General features: G+C 50.3%; 1 long non-coding RNA gene across 1 annotated transcript; it reads right to left on the minus strand.

The window, feature by feature from the left end:
- Window positions 1-10,257: 10,257 nt before the first annotated feature.
- On the minus strand, window positions 10,258-15,035 carry LOC129060252 (uncharacterized). Its single transcript, XR_008526828.1, has 3 exons — window positions 14,922-15,035; window positions 12,250-12,339; window positions 10,258-10,612 (listed from the first exon to the last, which is right to left on the minus strand). It is a non-coding gene; the product is annotated as an uncharacterized LOC129060252 (long non-coding RNA).
- Between the last annotated feature and the right edge of the window lie 316 nt (window positions 15,036-15,351).

Consider the following 15,351-nt stretch of genomic DNA (forward strand, 5'->3'; position numbering starts at 1 on the left):
ACCAAGAAATACTTTTTTTTTTTTTTTGAGACAGAGTCTTGCTCTGTTGCCGTGGCTGGAGTGCAGTGGTGCAATCTCAGCTCACTGCAACCTCTGCCTCCTAGGTTCAAGTGATTCTCCTGCCTCAGTCTCCCGAGTAGTTGAGATTACAGGTGCCTATCACCACGCTTGGCTAATGTTTGTATTTTTAGTAGAGACGGTATCGCCATGTTGGCCAGGCTAATCTCGAACTCCTGACCTCAAATGATCTACCCACCTCGACCTCCCAAAGTGCTGAGATTACAGGCGTGAGCCACTGCACCCAGCCCAAGAGATCAATTTTACAGCAAAAGGTCCACAATGGATACATGGCGATGGGTTCCATCGGTCCTATCAACAACCACATGAGCTGGACACAGTCAGCCTGGATGACCATTGAAATGGCTTATTAAAGGCTGGGCTAAGGGGCCAATTTGAGCTTTCTCTGTGGGGTTTTGAGCTTGTATTAAATTAAAATGTATCTGGTGGCTCATGCCTGTAATCCCAGCACTTTGGGACCCCGAGGAAGGAGGATCGTTTTGAGGCCAGGAGTTCAAGACCAGTCTGGGCAACATAGTGAGACCCCATCTCTAGAAAATATGTATAAAATAGCCAGGCATGTTGGTGGATGCCTGTAGTCCCAGCTATTCAAGAGGCTGAGGTGGGAGGATCGCTTGAGCCCAGGAGTTCAAAGCTACAGTGAGCCATGATTGTGCCACTGCATTCCAGCCTGGGCAACAGAGCAAGACTCTGTCCCCAACTCTCTGCCTCCAAGAAAGTACCTGGGATTTGTTTTAATCAGGTATGGCGAGGCCAACAGATCAGGAGATGAATGCCGTGAAGCAAAAAGTTTTTACTCACCCATCCCTAGAAACAGGAGGCCATGTGGAGTCACTCAGAAAGTACTCAGGTAGGTCAGGAGGGAGAGACGGAGGGGGAACGGGGCAAGAGCCTTCACTGTGATTTGTGCAAGGAGGAACGGGTGAGGCTGGGGGAATGGGTTGATTGGGTTTGGGATTGGCTCATTTGAGTAATTTCAGCAGCCTCCAGGGTATAGGGGCCACTCCTAGCTGTCTGATGTCTGGCCCTGGGATGCTGGGGGTAGAGGAATATTGTCTCCAAGAGTGCAAAAGCCAGATGGAGAAGGTGGTCGAGTTTAGGCTCTGGATTGGTTGGTTTGCATACCAAAGGCGTGCTAGCGCTCGCAGGAAAGTTGTTTACCATCTCTAGGAATTCACTAGCGCTGGAAGGAGCAGTCTCTCCAGGATTAGCAAGGCCCCCAGAAGTCAAAGCATCATAAAATACAGAAAATTTAAACAAATATTACTGATACAAGCTATCTTCTACAATGTGCTGTACACATTGAACCAACAGTCGATGCACCGTATCCCAATAGCTGGAATTGAAATGTTCCCAAAGCAAGGACTGACCCCTCCCAAATCACTCCCAGTGTCCCCAGTGGCACCAGACAGCCCGGTTTTCCAGTTGCCAGAGAAACACTTCCATTAGAAAATTCACTGAAATGGGCCAAGTGCGGTGGTTCACGCTGTAACCCCAGCACTCTGGGAGGCCGAGGCCGGTGGATCGCTTGAGCCCAGGAGTTTGAGACCAGCATGGGCAGCATGGTAAAACCTCGTCTCTACCAAAAAAAAAAAAAAAAAAAGTTAGCTGGGTTGTAGTGGTGTGTATCTGTGGTCCACACTACTTGGGAGGCTAAGGTGGGAAGATTACCGAGCCTGGGAGGCAGAGGTTGCAGTGAGCCATGATGGCACCACTGCACTCCAGCCTGGGCGACAGGGTGAGACCTTGTCTCCAAAATAAATAAATAAATAATAAAACCATGAAAAGTTCCTCTGAACCTGCGTCTGTAAATGTGTAAATGTTATCTGTCACTTTGGGTTTCTTGTGCCGATGAAATAGAATTCAAAGGAAGGAGCTGCAATACTAACGGGGGTCATTACTGAGTATTATGAGGGGTCTGGATGGCTGCTGCACAGTGGAGGTAGGGAGGAGTCTGTCTGGAACATGGGGTTTCACCGGGACCCCATGAGCCCAGCAGACCATGAGGATCTTGGTGCATTCGTGCCTGGTGATAACGGTGAACAGGGGGCAGTCATGCCTGGCAGAGAACAGGCAACCAAAGGCTGGGGCCCCTCAGGGATGAGGGCCTGGGTCACCCCAGCAGGCAAGAGCCTTGGACCATCTGAAGTGCTGGCTCAGGGTGAAGGAAATCTTGCATGGGGTCTCCCTAGAGGGGACTGATGACAAGTATTAATTATGGACTTGGGACCAGCTGCAGCTGCCCGGAATGTAGCTCATTCCAACACATCTTTGTATTCACTGTCTCTGTAGCTCATGCCTGTCCACTCTCCCAAAGACTCAGTGCTACCATGGACTTGGGGTGGGCACATGTGGATCTGAGTGGTGCAAGGGGTGGACTGTGGCAGACACTTTCTGGTGCTCTGTGTCAATTTCCATTGATTTCCTTCTGATTTCTGCAGCAGCAGTGGTGGTCAGTTACGGGCAAGCGCAAGCATGCAGGGAGTGTCCCACATCAAGCATGTGACAGCATCTTTTCCCGCTCTGGCTCAGGGTCCTTTCAACAACAAGGGTCTGTTGAGGCTATGAGCAAGCTCTGTCCAGAATTGTGAGGAAGTCAGTGTCCTCAAGGGACACCCTCTACCTCTCCGGGGGTGGAGGAACAGGTGGATACATGCTCCAGGCTCCTTCTTGCAGAAGGACAATTCTGGGAGACGTTCTATACTCTTTGCAAGTGTTCCTACAGAATCAAGCCCCCTTTTGCTGAAGCAGCAACCATGATAACTCACCCTGACACCAGCTTTTCCTCTTTCTCTTTAACACTCTTTTTCCTTCTGTCTGTTCCTTGAGGTGCCTCCCAAATAAACTCCCAACTCCCAAGACCTTGTCTTAGGTTCTGCTGTGAAGGCTCCCAAACAAAGACACCCCCGTGTTTTTGTTTGTTTGTGACGGATTTTCGCTCTTGTTGCCCAGGCTGGAGTGCAATGGCACAATCTTGGCTCACTGCAACCTCCACCTCCCGGGTTCAAGTGATTCTCCTGCCTCAGCCTCCCGAGTAGCTGGAATTACAGGCATGTGCCACCAAATCCAGCTAATTTTGTATTTTTTAGTAGAGACGGGGTTTCTCCATGTTGGCCAGGCTGGTCTCAAACCCCCGACCTCAGGTGATCAGCCTGCCTCAGCCTCCCAAAGTGCTGGGATTACAGGCATGAGCCACCACACCCGGCCTGTTTGTTTTTCTGAGGCAGGGTCTTGCTCTGTTGCCTAAACTGGACTGCAGTGGTGCAATCATAGCTCACTGCATCCTTGACTTCCCAAGTTCACGTGATCCTCTCACCTCAGCCTCCTGAGTAGCTGGGACTACATGCATGCATCATCATGCCTAGCTAATTTTTTGCTGAGATGGGATCTCACTATGTTGCCCAGGCTGGTCTAAAACTCCTGGGCTCATGGCTGGGTGTGGTGGCTCATGCCTGTAATCCTAGCACTTTGGGAGGCTGAGGTGGGTGGATCACTTGAGGTCAGGAGTTGGAGACCAGCCTGGCCAACACGGCAAAACCCCGTCTCTACTAAAAATGCAAAAAAAAAAATTAGCTGGGCGTGGTGGTGGATGCCTGTAGTCCCAGCTACTCAGGAGGCTGAGAGAGGAGAATCACTTGGACCCGGGAGGCAGAGGTTGCAGTGAACTGAGATCGCACCACTGCACTCCAGCCTGGGTGACAGAGCAAGACTCCATCTCAAAAAAATAAAAATAACAAATAAAACTCCTGGGCTCAAGTGATCCTCCTACCTCAGCCTCCCAAAGTGCTAGGATTACAGGCATGAGCCACCGTGCCTAGCCAAGGACACCCTGTAATCAAGCAGTCCTGGTGGAACGGCTGGGGTGGCCCAGGGCAGCAGGTGTCTGGCCAACAGTTTCTAGTGTTTTGTGACTGCTACTTATTGACACACATAAAAGAGACAGTCATACTGGTGTGTACTGGTGGAATGTCGACTCTTGTCTTCAACAATGCCAAAGTTCAGGGTTTAGTAAAAGTATTTAAACAGGGTGTGGTGGCTCACACCTGTAATCCCAGCATTTTCGGAGGCTGAGGTAGGTGGATCATGAGGTCAGGAGATCCAGACCAGCCTTGTTAATACGGTGAAACCCTGTCTCTACTAAAAATACAAAAAATTAGCTGGGTGTGGTGGCACATGTCTGTAGTCCCAGCTACTCGGGAGCTGAGGCAGGAGAATCGCTTGAACCCGGTAGGCAGAGGTTGCAGTAGGCCAACATCGTGCCACTGCATTCCAGCCTGGGTGACAGAGCAAGACTCTGTCTCAAAAAAAAAAAAAAAAAAAAAAAAGTACTTAAACTGGGCCTGGTGGCTCACACTTGTAATCCCAGCACTTTGGGAAGCTGAGGCAGGAGGATAGCTTAGGCACAGGAGTTGGAGACCAGGCTGGGGCAACGTAGTAAGACCCTCCATCTCTATAAAAATTAGCCAGGCATGGTGGCATGTACCTGTAGTCCCAGCTACCTGGGAGGCTGAGGTGGGAGGATCGCTTGAGCCAAGGAGGTCGAGGCTGCAGTGAGCTATGATTGTGGCACTGCACTCCAGCCTGGACAACAGAGTGAGACCTTGTCTCAAAAAAATAAAAATAAAAAACAGTATTTACAGGTCTGAGAACTGCTCAGGTCGAGCCATTCATAACTAGTTCTTTCATGTATTCATAACATTCCGAGACAAAACCTCCATTTAGGTGATTATCTGAATGGCTGGGGCCTACGCCACTGGTATATAGAGTATGCCGCTTGGTAAGTGGTCTCTCTTTTCCTAAATGGGGCTTCAGCCAGAAATTTGTCTTGTTTGGTTTTGTTGGGTGTTCAGGTTGTGCCAAGCATTACATATGATGCTTGAGTCATAATCACGTTGATAACAGACAAAGAAGCAATTTATGGGCCCTTCCTGTACTAAGCACTTCATATGCAGGATCTTGTATGCCTCAGAATTACTCTCTAAGGTAGCTATTGCTGTTACTTCCAATTTCTTGATGATAACACTGGCTCAGAGAGGTTAAGTAACTTGTCTGGGGCCACTCAGCAGTTAGGTGACAGAGCTGGTATTCTTGTCCTCTCCCTGGGCTGTCTTTTTAGTAGCACCTGTGAGCTCCAGAGCCTGGAAGAGATGCAGTCATTTCTGCTCACATCCTATTGGCTGGAACTGGTCACATGACCCCAGGTGAATTGCAAAGGATGCTGTGAGGTAGAGAAGCACGTGGCTAACTGGTGAACATTCGCAGCTCAGCACCAGATACAGCCGGGTGCAGGCAGGGCTCTGTGAGATGTGGTCATCTCTGCACATTGATTGCCATGCAAGGCTTGACTCAGAGCATCTGTTGGCCTGTGTCTGCTTCTCCAACCTGTGCACGCACAAATGGGACCAGCCCTCGGCATCTCTGAGAGACTAGAAGAGGCCTTGAACTCCACTCAGGGTCAGCTCTTCCGAACGCAGATTAATTGCTGTTGATGTTCTTTGGACATAATTTTCCGCGAGACAGGATCATTTGGAAACCCATAAATACACATTCAGATGCACGTGATGGATAATAAACTCGGCTCCAACGAGTCATTTGAGCTGCCATAAATCTTGTTTGCATTTTCTTCCCTGGTGCTTGTAAATCAGGCCCTATCTCCGCCTTCTAGGTCCTGGTGGCCCCTACCTGCCATCCATTACACTGCAGGTGGAGCATCTGACAGCCAGCCCCACACACTGCCCTCATGCCCTACGCACATCCATCACGTGGCCAACCCTGCATCCTGCTACCCTCCTGGGGGGGCCCAGGTTCCCTGAAGTTTTACTTGTCTCTTGTGCTTTTCTGAGTAGCAGCTGTCCCCTACCCCCAAAATCACAGATTACACGAGCCTGATTGGGTTTTAACGACATGGAAGTTTTAAAAGCAAACTGGAGCGAGCTGCCACTGGGTTTCTATCCTTTCCTTGGCCTGTGTCCCTGTGAGCTGTTTTGTTTTCAACAAGCCAACCATGCAAAGAGCAGACAAAACCTCACGGGGTTTGGAATCAGATGCGGTGGGCTGCAATGGTTCTGTAATTAAGAGATTTCAGCCGAGTTCTTTCTCTGGGCCTCGGCGTGCTCATCTGCAGGATGGAGATAATAAACCCTACTTCCTCGGATTGTATCTCAGTATAATAATACTCAGGTAATCGACATTAAAGAAACCCCCAAAACTCAGTTGCTTAACCCAATGTACAGGTTTGATTTTTGCCCCATGCAAAATCCAGTATGGCAGCTTCCTTCTCTCTTACAGCTTTGTTTTCTGGAGTGGATATTCCTCTAAGATCACTGCGGCAGGAGAGGAGAGAGACAGAGGACACTGGCTCCTAACTGCTCCAGCCCAGAAGAGATGCAGTCACTTTCTGCTCACATCCTATTGGTTGGAACTGGCCACGTGACTCCAGGTGAATTGCAAAGGATACTGGGAGGTAGAGAAGCACATGGCTAATTGGTGAACATTTGCATTCCTGCAAGAGTGGTTGTGAGTGTTCGATCACATGCAGTTCTCGGGGCAGGGCACCGGAGGGCTCTAGCAGAGCCTCGAGATGTCAGAGATGAGCCTAAAATAAGATTGACCGGGCGTGGTGGCTCATGCCTGTAATCAGAGCACTTTGGGAGGCGGAGAGGGACGGATCACTTGAGGCTGCCTGGGCAACATGGTGAAACTCCGTCCTTACTAAAATACAAAAAATTAGCTGGGCATGGTGGCATCTGCCTGTAGTCCCAGCTACTTGGGAGGCTGAGGCAGGAGATTCACTTGAACCTGGTAGGTGGAGGTTGCAGTGAGCTGAGATCGCTTCATTGCACTCCAGCCTGGGCGACAGAGTGAGACTTTGTCTCAAAAATAAAATAAAATAAAATTTTGCCTGTGACCTGCTCTGGGCTGGGCAGCAACTTTTGTTCCTTTGGAATCCAGGCAGGACCCAGAGGTCAGCCCTGGATCAGAGGGACTGTTCCTCCTTCCTTCCTCCTCCCACCCTAAGGATGAAATCTGTTGCTTGTCCTGGTGGAATTCTCTTTTTCCAGCTCCTATTCTCAAAAGCACCCCATAAAATACCAAAAATAAACACTGTGCATGGCTTCCATTTGGGGAGGATTTGTCTTTTTCCTTTAATACTTCTTACCACGACATACCAGCCTTTCATCTTTGCACGCCTGGGTCCGCGACCCTGGGAGGCAGGCCAAAGGCGGTGTATGCAGGCCTCTTGGGTCAAATGAGGACTTACCCCTCTGAATGCTGAGGAAAGCACAGGAGACTGTCTGGGGGAGGCAGCACGCAGTGAACAGACAGGGAGATGCTGGGTCTGGGCCTGGAAGGATGCGTAGGAGTTTGTCAAGTGGCAAGGTTGAGGGAACAGACAGGGAGACATTAGGTCTGGGCCTTGAAGGATGCATAGGAGTTTGTCAAGTGACAAAATTGAGTGTGTTCCTGGCAGAGGGAGCAAAGTGTGCAGAGAGATAGGAATGGGAATGGACTGGCGTGTTCTGGGAGCAAATGGAAGTTCAGGAAGTCTGGATGTGAGGGTTCCTGGTGATGCAGAGGCCAGGAGGACTGGGTTGTGGAAGACCAGACTTTATCTCCAGGACAGTGGGGAGCCAGGGAGCAGTGCAAGTGAGGCGGGGACGTCCCGGGACACCTGCCTGCCACGGCCAACTTTTGTGACAGCACCGAATCTTGTATTGGTGGCAGGGTGACCTGTTTTCTCCCCACATTTCACTTCCTGGGCAAAGGCAGTCTTGCAAGAATCTGAAAGGAGGCACCACATAAAATGACTCTTTTTTTTTTTTTTTTAAGTAAAAAGTCAACAGTTCCGTGATCTTTATAAAAATTAATCAAGAACACATGCGTTCTATTTTTCATAAATTGCGAGGGATCAAAAGGAAAGGAAAATGCTCTTAGGGTAAAAGACAATGGGAGTTCCATCACCAGCTGGAACACTCCACACACTGTCTTGGAGTGGAGGGGCCTTCCCTGCACCCGGCGTCCTGGTGTGCCTCCCTGGAGAGAGAGCATGGGCTGGGCCCGAGATATGGGGTGGGCTTAGATACGACCCAGACCTGAGATACTCCCAGGCAGGAGCAGGGGACCAGGCCCAGCAGGGGGCAATAACAATCTCTGGAGGGACAGTCCAGGGCCGAGGGAACCCAGAGAAGGTCTCTAAGTGTCTCGGACACAGGAGGAGGAACAATTAGAGAGGAGACCAAATGGGTGGGCTGGGGATGTACTGAGACTGTCTTTTTTTTTTTTTTGAGACAGGGTCTCTCTCTGTCACCCAGGCTGGAGTGCAGTGGCACGATCTCAGCTCACTGCAACCTCTGACTCCTGGGTTCAAGTAATTCTCCTGCCTCAGCCTGAGACTGTCTAGAATGTACAGCTAATGAATCTCGATTTTTCTCTTGTACTTTTCTCCCCAGCTATCTGAGGATGGGGGCACAATGGCAAAAGCCCTGGGCACAGAAAATCAATCCAGCTTTTCTCTTACACTTTGTAGGGTTTTTCATTTTTTTTTTTCTTTTTGAGATGGAATCTCGCTCTGTCACCCAGGCTGGAGTGCAGTGGCACAATCTCGGCTCACTGCAACCTCTGCCTCCTGGGTTCCAAGCTATTCTCCTGCTTCAGCCTCCTGAGTAGCTGAGATTACAGGCATGCGCTACCACGCCCTGCTAATTTTTGCATTTTTAGTAGAAATGGGGTTTCACCATGTTGGCCAGGCTGGTGTCGAACTTCTGGCCTCAAGGGATCAGCCCACCTCAGCCTCCCAAAGTGCTGGGATTGCAGGCGTGAACCACCGCGCCCAGCCCCAATCCCATCCTTTGAACCTCAATGCCCTCATCTGTAAAATGGAGATCATAATGAGCCCTACTTCCCCCAGGGGAGCTATGGACAGGTGCATGCTCTCCCGGGCCTCTCTCACACTGGCCTTCCCCTTGCCGGCCTCCCCTGGGTCTATCTGCTGTGGGGGCTGCAGTCACTCATGGGCAGGAGAGGTGAGGAAATGCAGTTGCACAGGCCTAGACCCAGCTGATGCCCTGCATGTCCAAAGCCCAGTGGGGCCTGGGCCTCTGGTGGCCGGGACACCCCTGTGTCCAACCCAGGGTGGAGAAAGAGGCTAGGAGGACATGGTGCTCTGAAGGCCTTTTGGCATCCTCAGGGGACCAGATCCAGGGCTCCTCCTGCACCCTGAGCCCCACCACAGGAGTCGAGCAGCACCCAGCCTGCCGCCAGCCACCCCCGCGGTGGCCTGGTGCCAGCCCTGCAGGCGAGCAGTGAGATAATCCGGCTAGACGGGCTGCCATCTTGGCACGTCCCAAGACGCCCGAGGCCACGGGGAGCTTCAAAAGGAAAATTAATGTCTCTTACCAGCAATTAGAGGAAATTATTCAGATAGAAATCTTGTTTTCTATCTCCTCATCCTTGTTTTTGAATCCCCAGCCTTTGATTTCTTTCTTCTCTGGGGATTCTCAGAAAGACGCTCTGAGAGCCTGGGCTGTGCACCGAGGCCTAATGAGGGCCTGGCACACCTGGCATCGCAGCCTCGCCCGGGGTAGTCGGCTTCTGAGGCCTGTGCCTCCTGAACCCAGCCCTGAGGTCTTCCAAAGAGGCTGGCGGGCCCTTGGCAGCTGAGGGCAGCTCTCCCGAGGTGGGTGGGCCTCTGCTGGGGCTGGCTCCCCCTGATGCCCAAGGGAGGTGGCACGGGGCTACAAGCGGACGTCATGCACCTGGGGTGAAGGGGTGCTGAGGGCACTCCTGGGTGGAGGAGAGGCCCGAGGGGTGGACTCAGTGGGAACTGACACCCTTCCTGTCTCAGCGGGGACCCCTCACACTCTCCACCTTTCAGTCTTTCCCCACTGCCTCAGATGCAGCCTCAACTTCCCAATCTGGCGCTCAAAGCCCTGCGGATCTATCTCCGTCAGCTTCCCTGGCCTTTCCCCCTATCCCCTCCTCTAAATGTCCCCCACTCCACCTGCCCAGGGTGCCGGCTTATTCCAGACAAGAGCTCAGCCGCCATGACCCACGGTGGCACACACCTGGACCTGACATAAATGACCTTCTTCTCTTTTTCTACCTGGCAAACTCCTGCACCTCCTCAGGTGGCCCAGCCCTGCCTCACCTTCTCAGAGATGCTGGCTTGGACCCCACCCATCAGAATAGTTGGCATCTCTGTCACCTAGCCCAGGCCACTGTCCTGAGCTAATCAGGAGCTACTCATGGGCTCTCTTCCCTAGAAGCTCCTCGAAGCCAGGGAGAAGGGCGGCTTCATCTCCAGGTTCCCAGCACCAGGTGGCCCAGAATGGGCTTTAATAAGCTCCTGCTTGAATGAGTGACACCCGATGATAATGATGGCTTGAATAAATGAAGGAATGAATGAATGGGACTGATTAGAAGAGTCACCAGGAACAAGGTGTCAAGAGACTAATCTTGAATCATGATTCAGTCACTTCCTCCCCGTGTGACATGGAGCAAGTTGCTTTACTTCTCTAGGCTTCAGTTTTCAGTTCTGTAGAATGGGATTAATAGTTTTAGCCCTGTCTTCAAAACAGTTGTGTGGCTAAAACAAAATAAAGGGGTTGCCAGGCATGGTGGCTCACATCTGTAATCCCAGCACTTTGGGATGATGAGGTAGGTGGATCATTTGAGGTCAGGAGTTCGAGACCAGCCTGGCCAACATGGTGAAACCCTGTCTCTACTAAAAATACAAAAATTAGCTGGGCATGGTGGCGGGCACCTGTAATCCCAGCTACTCAGGAGGCTGAGGCAGGAGAATTGTTGAGCCCAGGAGGTGGAGGTTGCAGTGAGCTGAGATGGCACTACTGTATTCCAGCCTGGGTGACAGAAGGAGACTTAATCTCTGAATAAATAAATAAAGAAATAAAGGGGTTGAGCATGCAATTATATTAAAGGTCCATGTACCACTCATCCCTCCCTCCCTCCATCCATCCATCTACTCATTCATCCAATTATCAATTCATCCATCCATCCACTCATCCATCCACCCATCTATTCATCTATTCACCCATCCACCATCCATCCACTCATTTATCCATCCATGCACTCACACAGTCATTCACCCCCTCACCCATCTATGTATCCATCCAATTATCCACGTATCCATCCATTCACTCATTTATTTATCCATCCAATTATCCACCCATCCATCCATTCACTCAGCTATTTATCCATCCAATTATCCACACATCCATCCATTCATCCACCCATTTATTTATCCATCCAATTATCTACCCATCCATCACCCATCCATCCATCCATCCATCCTCTTGTCCATTCATTTAACAATCAATCACTGAGACCTCCTGCATGCCAGGCCTGTGTTGAGGAATGGGGGACAGTGTGGGGTCAGAAGAAGTACCTGCCTCCAGAACACTCTCTCAGGGAGAGGTCATCAGTGGCAGCAGAGAAGCCCAGACAGGAGCTAAGGGAAGGAGGCTGAGCATGCCATCTCAAGAGTGCAGCCCAAGCTGGGCGCAGTGGCTCACACCTGTAATCCCACCACTGTGGGAGGCTAAGGCAGGCAAATTGCTTGAGCCCAGGAGTTCGAGACCAGCCTAGGCAACGTGGTGAAACTGTCTCTAGAAAATATTAGCCAAGGCCGGGCACGGTGGCTCATGCCTGTAATCCCAGCATTTTGGGAGGCTGAGGTGGGTGGATCACCTGGGGTCAGGAGTTCGAGACCAGCCTGGCCACAATGGTGAAACCCCATCTCTACTAAAAACACAAAAATTAGCTGGGTGTGGTGTCATGCACCTGTAGTCCCAGCTACTTGGGAGGCTGAGGCAGGAGAATCGCTTGAACCCAGGAGGTGAAGGTTGCAATGAGGCAAGATTACACACCACTGCACTCCAGCCTGGGTGACAGAGCAAGACTCCATCTAAAAAAAAAAGAAAAGAAAGGAAAAGAAAAAATTAGGCAAGCGTGATGGCGCATGTCTGTAGTCCCAGCTACTCAGGAGGCTGAGGCAGGAGGATCACTTGACCCCAGGAAGCAGAAGCTGAAGTGAGCCCAGATCACGCCACTGCACTCCAGTCTGGGTAATAGAGTGAGACCCTGTCTCAAAAATAAAACAAAACAAAAAAAGAGTACAACCCAAATCTCTGCTTCCCACCACCTCAAATGCACCTGCTCTTGTCATGCTCAGCCGGCTTCAGAAACCCTAGGAGGCCAGGAACACTTCTGCCAGGGGTCCAGTTGGGAGGACATTTGGAGGACCTGGTCATGGAGGTGGAGGTAAAGAGGAAGGGAAAATCAGACACAGAGAGGTGAAGAACTATGCCCCCAACTACTGTTGAATTGGGATGTGAGTCCTGAGCCACATTCTTAACCAGGTCCACATCCTGGATCAAATGGGCCCTCAAGTCAAGTGCTCGGAAAGCCTCCAATAAGTGGCTGGCCAGCATCTGTTACATACTTCCCCTGACGTGACACTCACTACCTTTCCAGGCTAGTGAGGCTCATCTGTGTATGGCTCTGACTGTGAAAAGCTCTTTCTTGGATAGAGGATCCACACTGGCCCTGGCTGTGCCCTCTGGACCCTGTATTCCCGCTGGCCTAGAATGTCCCTGCAGAAACTTGAAGACAGTGGTGTGTCTCTGAACCTTCTCTTCCCCAACATGGGTACTCTTCCCTGCTCCCCACAAGTCCTTTCACCTCCCAGCTGTCCATCTGGCACAGAAGATCAAGTGCATTGCTGACACCACAAGGGAGGGGAGGCAGCTTAGAAGATCAGGAAAAAACCTTATGACACTAATTTAGGGTCTTAGCCTCACCCTTGGCCTTATCCTGTGCTTTCTAGACATTAACTTTCGTCAGCCCCCAAATCTTGATTTAATCATTCCATCTTAATGTATTGATGTATTGTCTTCATTGCTATAAAATGCCTTGATTCCTTTTGGGGAGTAGAGATAAATAATAAATAAAGGTACTAGTTAACCCCCCCTAAGTTTTGGAAGATGATCACATCTGGGTCCTTTCTCTCTTGCCTGCTTCAAGAAACAACTGTTAATTCTTTTAGTAAGTTTCAGGCCAGTTGATGTAATGACAATATCTTGAAATCAACCATAGTGGCCAGGCATGATGCCTCATGCCTGTAATCCCAGCACTTTGGGAGGCTGCGGTGGGTGGATCACATGAGGCCAGGAGTTCGAGACCAGCCTGGCCAACATGGCAAAACCCCATCTCTACTAAAAATACGAAAAATTAGCTGGGTGTCATGGTGCGCACCTATAATCCCAGTTACTCGGGAGGCTGAGGCAGGAGAATCACTTGAACCCGGAATCCGGGAGGCGGAGGTTGCAGTGAGCTGAGATCACACCACTGCACTCCAGTCTGGGTGACAGAATGAGACTCTGTCTCAAAAAAAAAAAAAATCAACCACAGTGAGGGTCTTTACACCATGAGAATTGGCAAACGCTACCAGTCAGGGCTTTCCCCACTACATTTTCCAGCACACAACTGAATATGCCTCTCATCTTTCTTCTCCCCACACAGCAGTCAAGTGAGGAGGACTGCCTGATCCTAGAGAGTCCAACCCTCCCAAGACGCAGACCAGGGCTCTATTCTCACAGGACTTTCCCCTCACCTGACTCTCCTCTGCACATATGCTGTCTTATTCTGTATTCTTTTAGGAGCCGCAGGGCTTCAAGAATGCACCCATTCATTCAACATATGTTCAATACCACTATCTGGCAGGCCCCGGGCTGGGGACTTGTGACTGGGGACTTACGGATTGGACAGAGCTGCCTTCTCTACCAGTGCCTTTGAGGGGACTCACTCTATGTCATGTGCATGATTCATGCTATCTCATTTAACCCTCACAACATCCAGGCCCATTTTATAGATGAGAAAACTGCAGAGCCTGGAGTGCCAAGTGGGTGATTGCTATCGGTTCCGCTCCGAAGACCCAGGCTTATCACTCCAAAATGACAGTGGTGGTGATTTTTTCTTTTCTTGTTTGGTCTCACTATGGCTCTGAGAAGAAGCTGTTCGTTGCTCTATTTGCCAAGGGGGAAAACCTGAAGCTCAGGGATGTTGACCGGTCCAACTTGCAAGCTTGAATGAAAATGCAGGACTCTGTCTCCTAATCCAGGTGGTGGTGCAAAGTGAGCCCCCCTCCTGGGGTGGAACCTTGAGTTGGGAGCCCTGAGTTCTTGTCTCAGCTCCACTGGTGATGTCAAGGGTGACATTGGACAAGTCACTTCTCATGATCTAAGCCATTCTGTGCCCCTTAGCCCTGATCGTTCTGAGCCCCAGACCCTGCCATCCCCTGTCACTTGAGCTTCATCATAAGATGTTCCATGAACATTGCCACTTATTGCAACACAGATGGAACTCTCTAAGCCTCTGTTTCCTCATGCGTAAAAACTGGATAACAGTAGTTTCCACTTTACAGGATATTGTGAGGATACAATAATATCATACTCTCAATGGATTCCTCACAGCGCAGTGGTGTGATCTCGGCTCATTGCAACCTCCGCCTCCCGGATTCCGGGTTCAAGTGGTTCTCCTGTCTCAGCCTCCTGAGTAGCTGGGATTACAGGTGCGCTCAGTGAATGTTAGCCATTAAGTATCTGGGAACATGTCCCCACTGTCTAGCTGGCTGTGGTACTCATGTATGAAGCCCACAAACATTCAAGTATCCAATAATCACCTAAGATGCACACAAGTTCATCCATTCAGTGTTGACATGGACAGATGGTACGATGGATTACAGATGGCTATAAATTATTTGTCATGCCTTTCAAGAAATCTATTTCCTTTCCTGTTTAGTCTAGACTATCCTCATGGCTGCTTACCCAATAGAATGCAATGGAAGGAACAGTGGCCAGTCAGTGTCCTAGTCTTCAAGACTGGCAGTTTCTGCTTCTCCCTCTTGGAACACTTGCTCTTGGGACACTGCTTCTCTGAAACCAGACATCATGCTCCAAAAGATGTACAGAAGCCACATTTAGGCACTCTGGTTGACAGCCCCACTAAAGTCCCAGGCAACATCCAACATGAGCTGCCAGTCATATGGATGGGCCATCTTGGATATTCCAGCTCACTATAGCCCCCAGATGGCTGCATCCCCAACTAACATCACATAAAGCAGAAGAACCTCCCAGCTGAGCACAGTCAACTCATAGGGTAATGAGATTTAAGATGGTTATTGCTTTAAACCACTAAGTGGTTGGGAAAATTTGTTATGCAGAAAACCAAAGTGTTGGGGCCATCTGTTATGCAGAA

The sequence above is a fragment of the Pongo abelii genome, chromosome 6, assembly GCF_028885655.2.
Source record: "Pongo abelii isolate AG06213 chromosome 6, NHGRI_mPonAbe1-v2.0_pri, whole genome shotgun sequence".
Lineage (NCBI taxonomy): Eukaryota > Metazoa > Chordata > Mammalia > Primates > Hominidae > Pongo > Pongo abelii.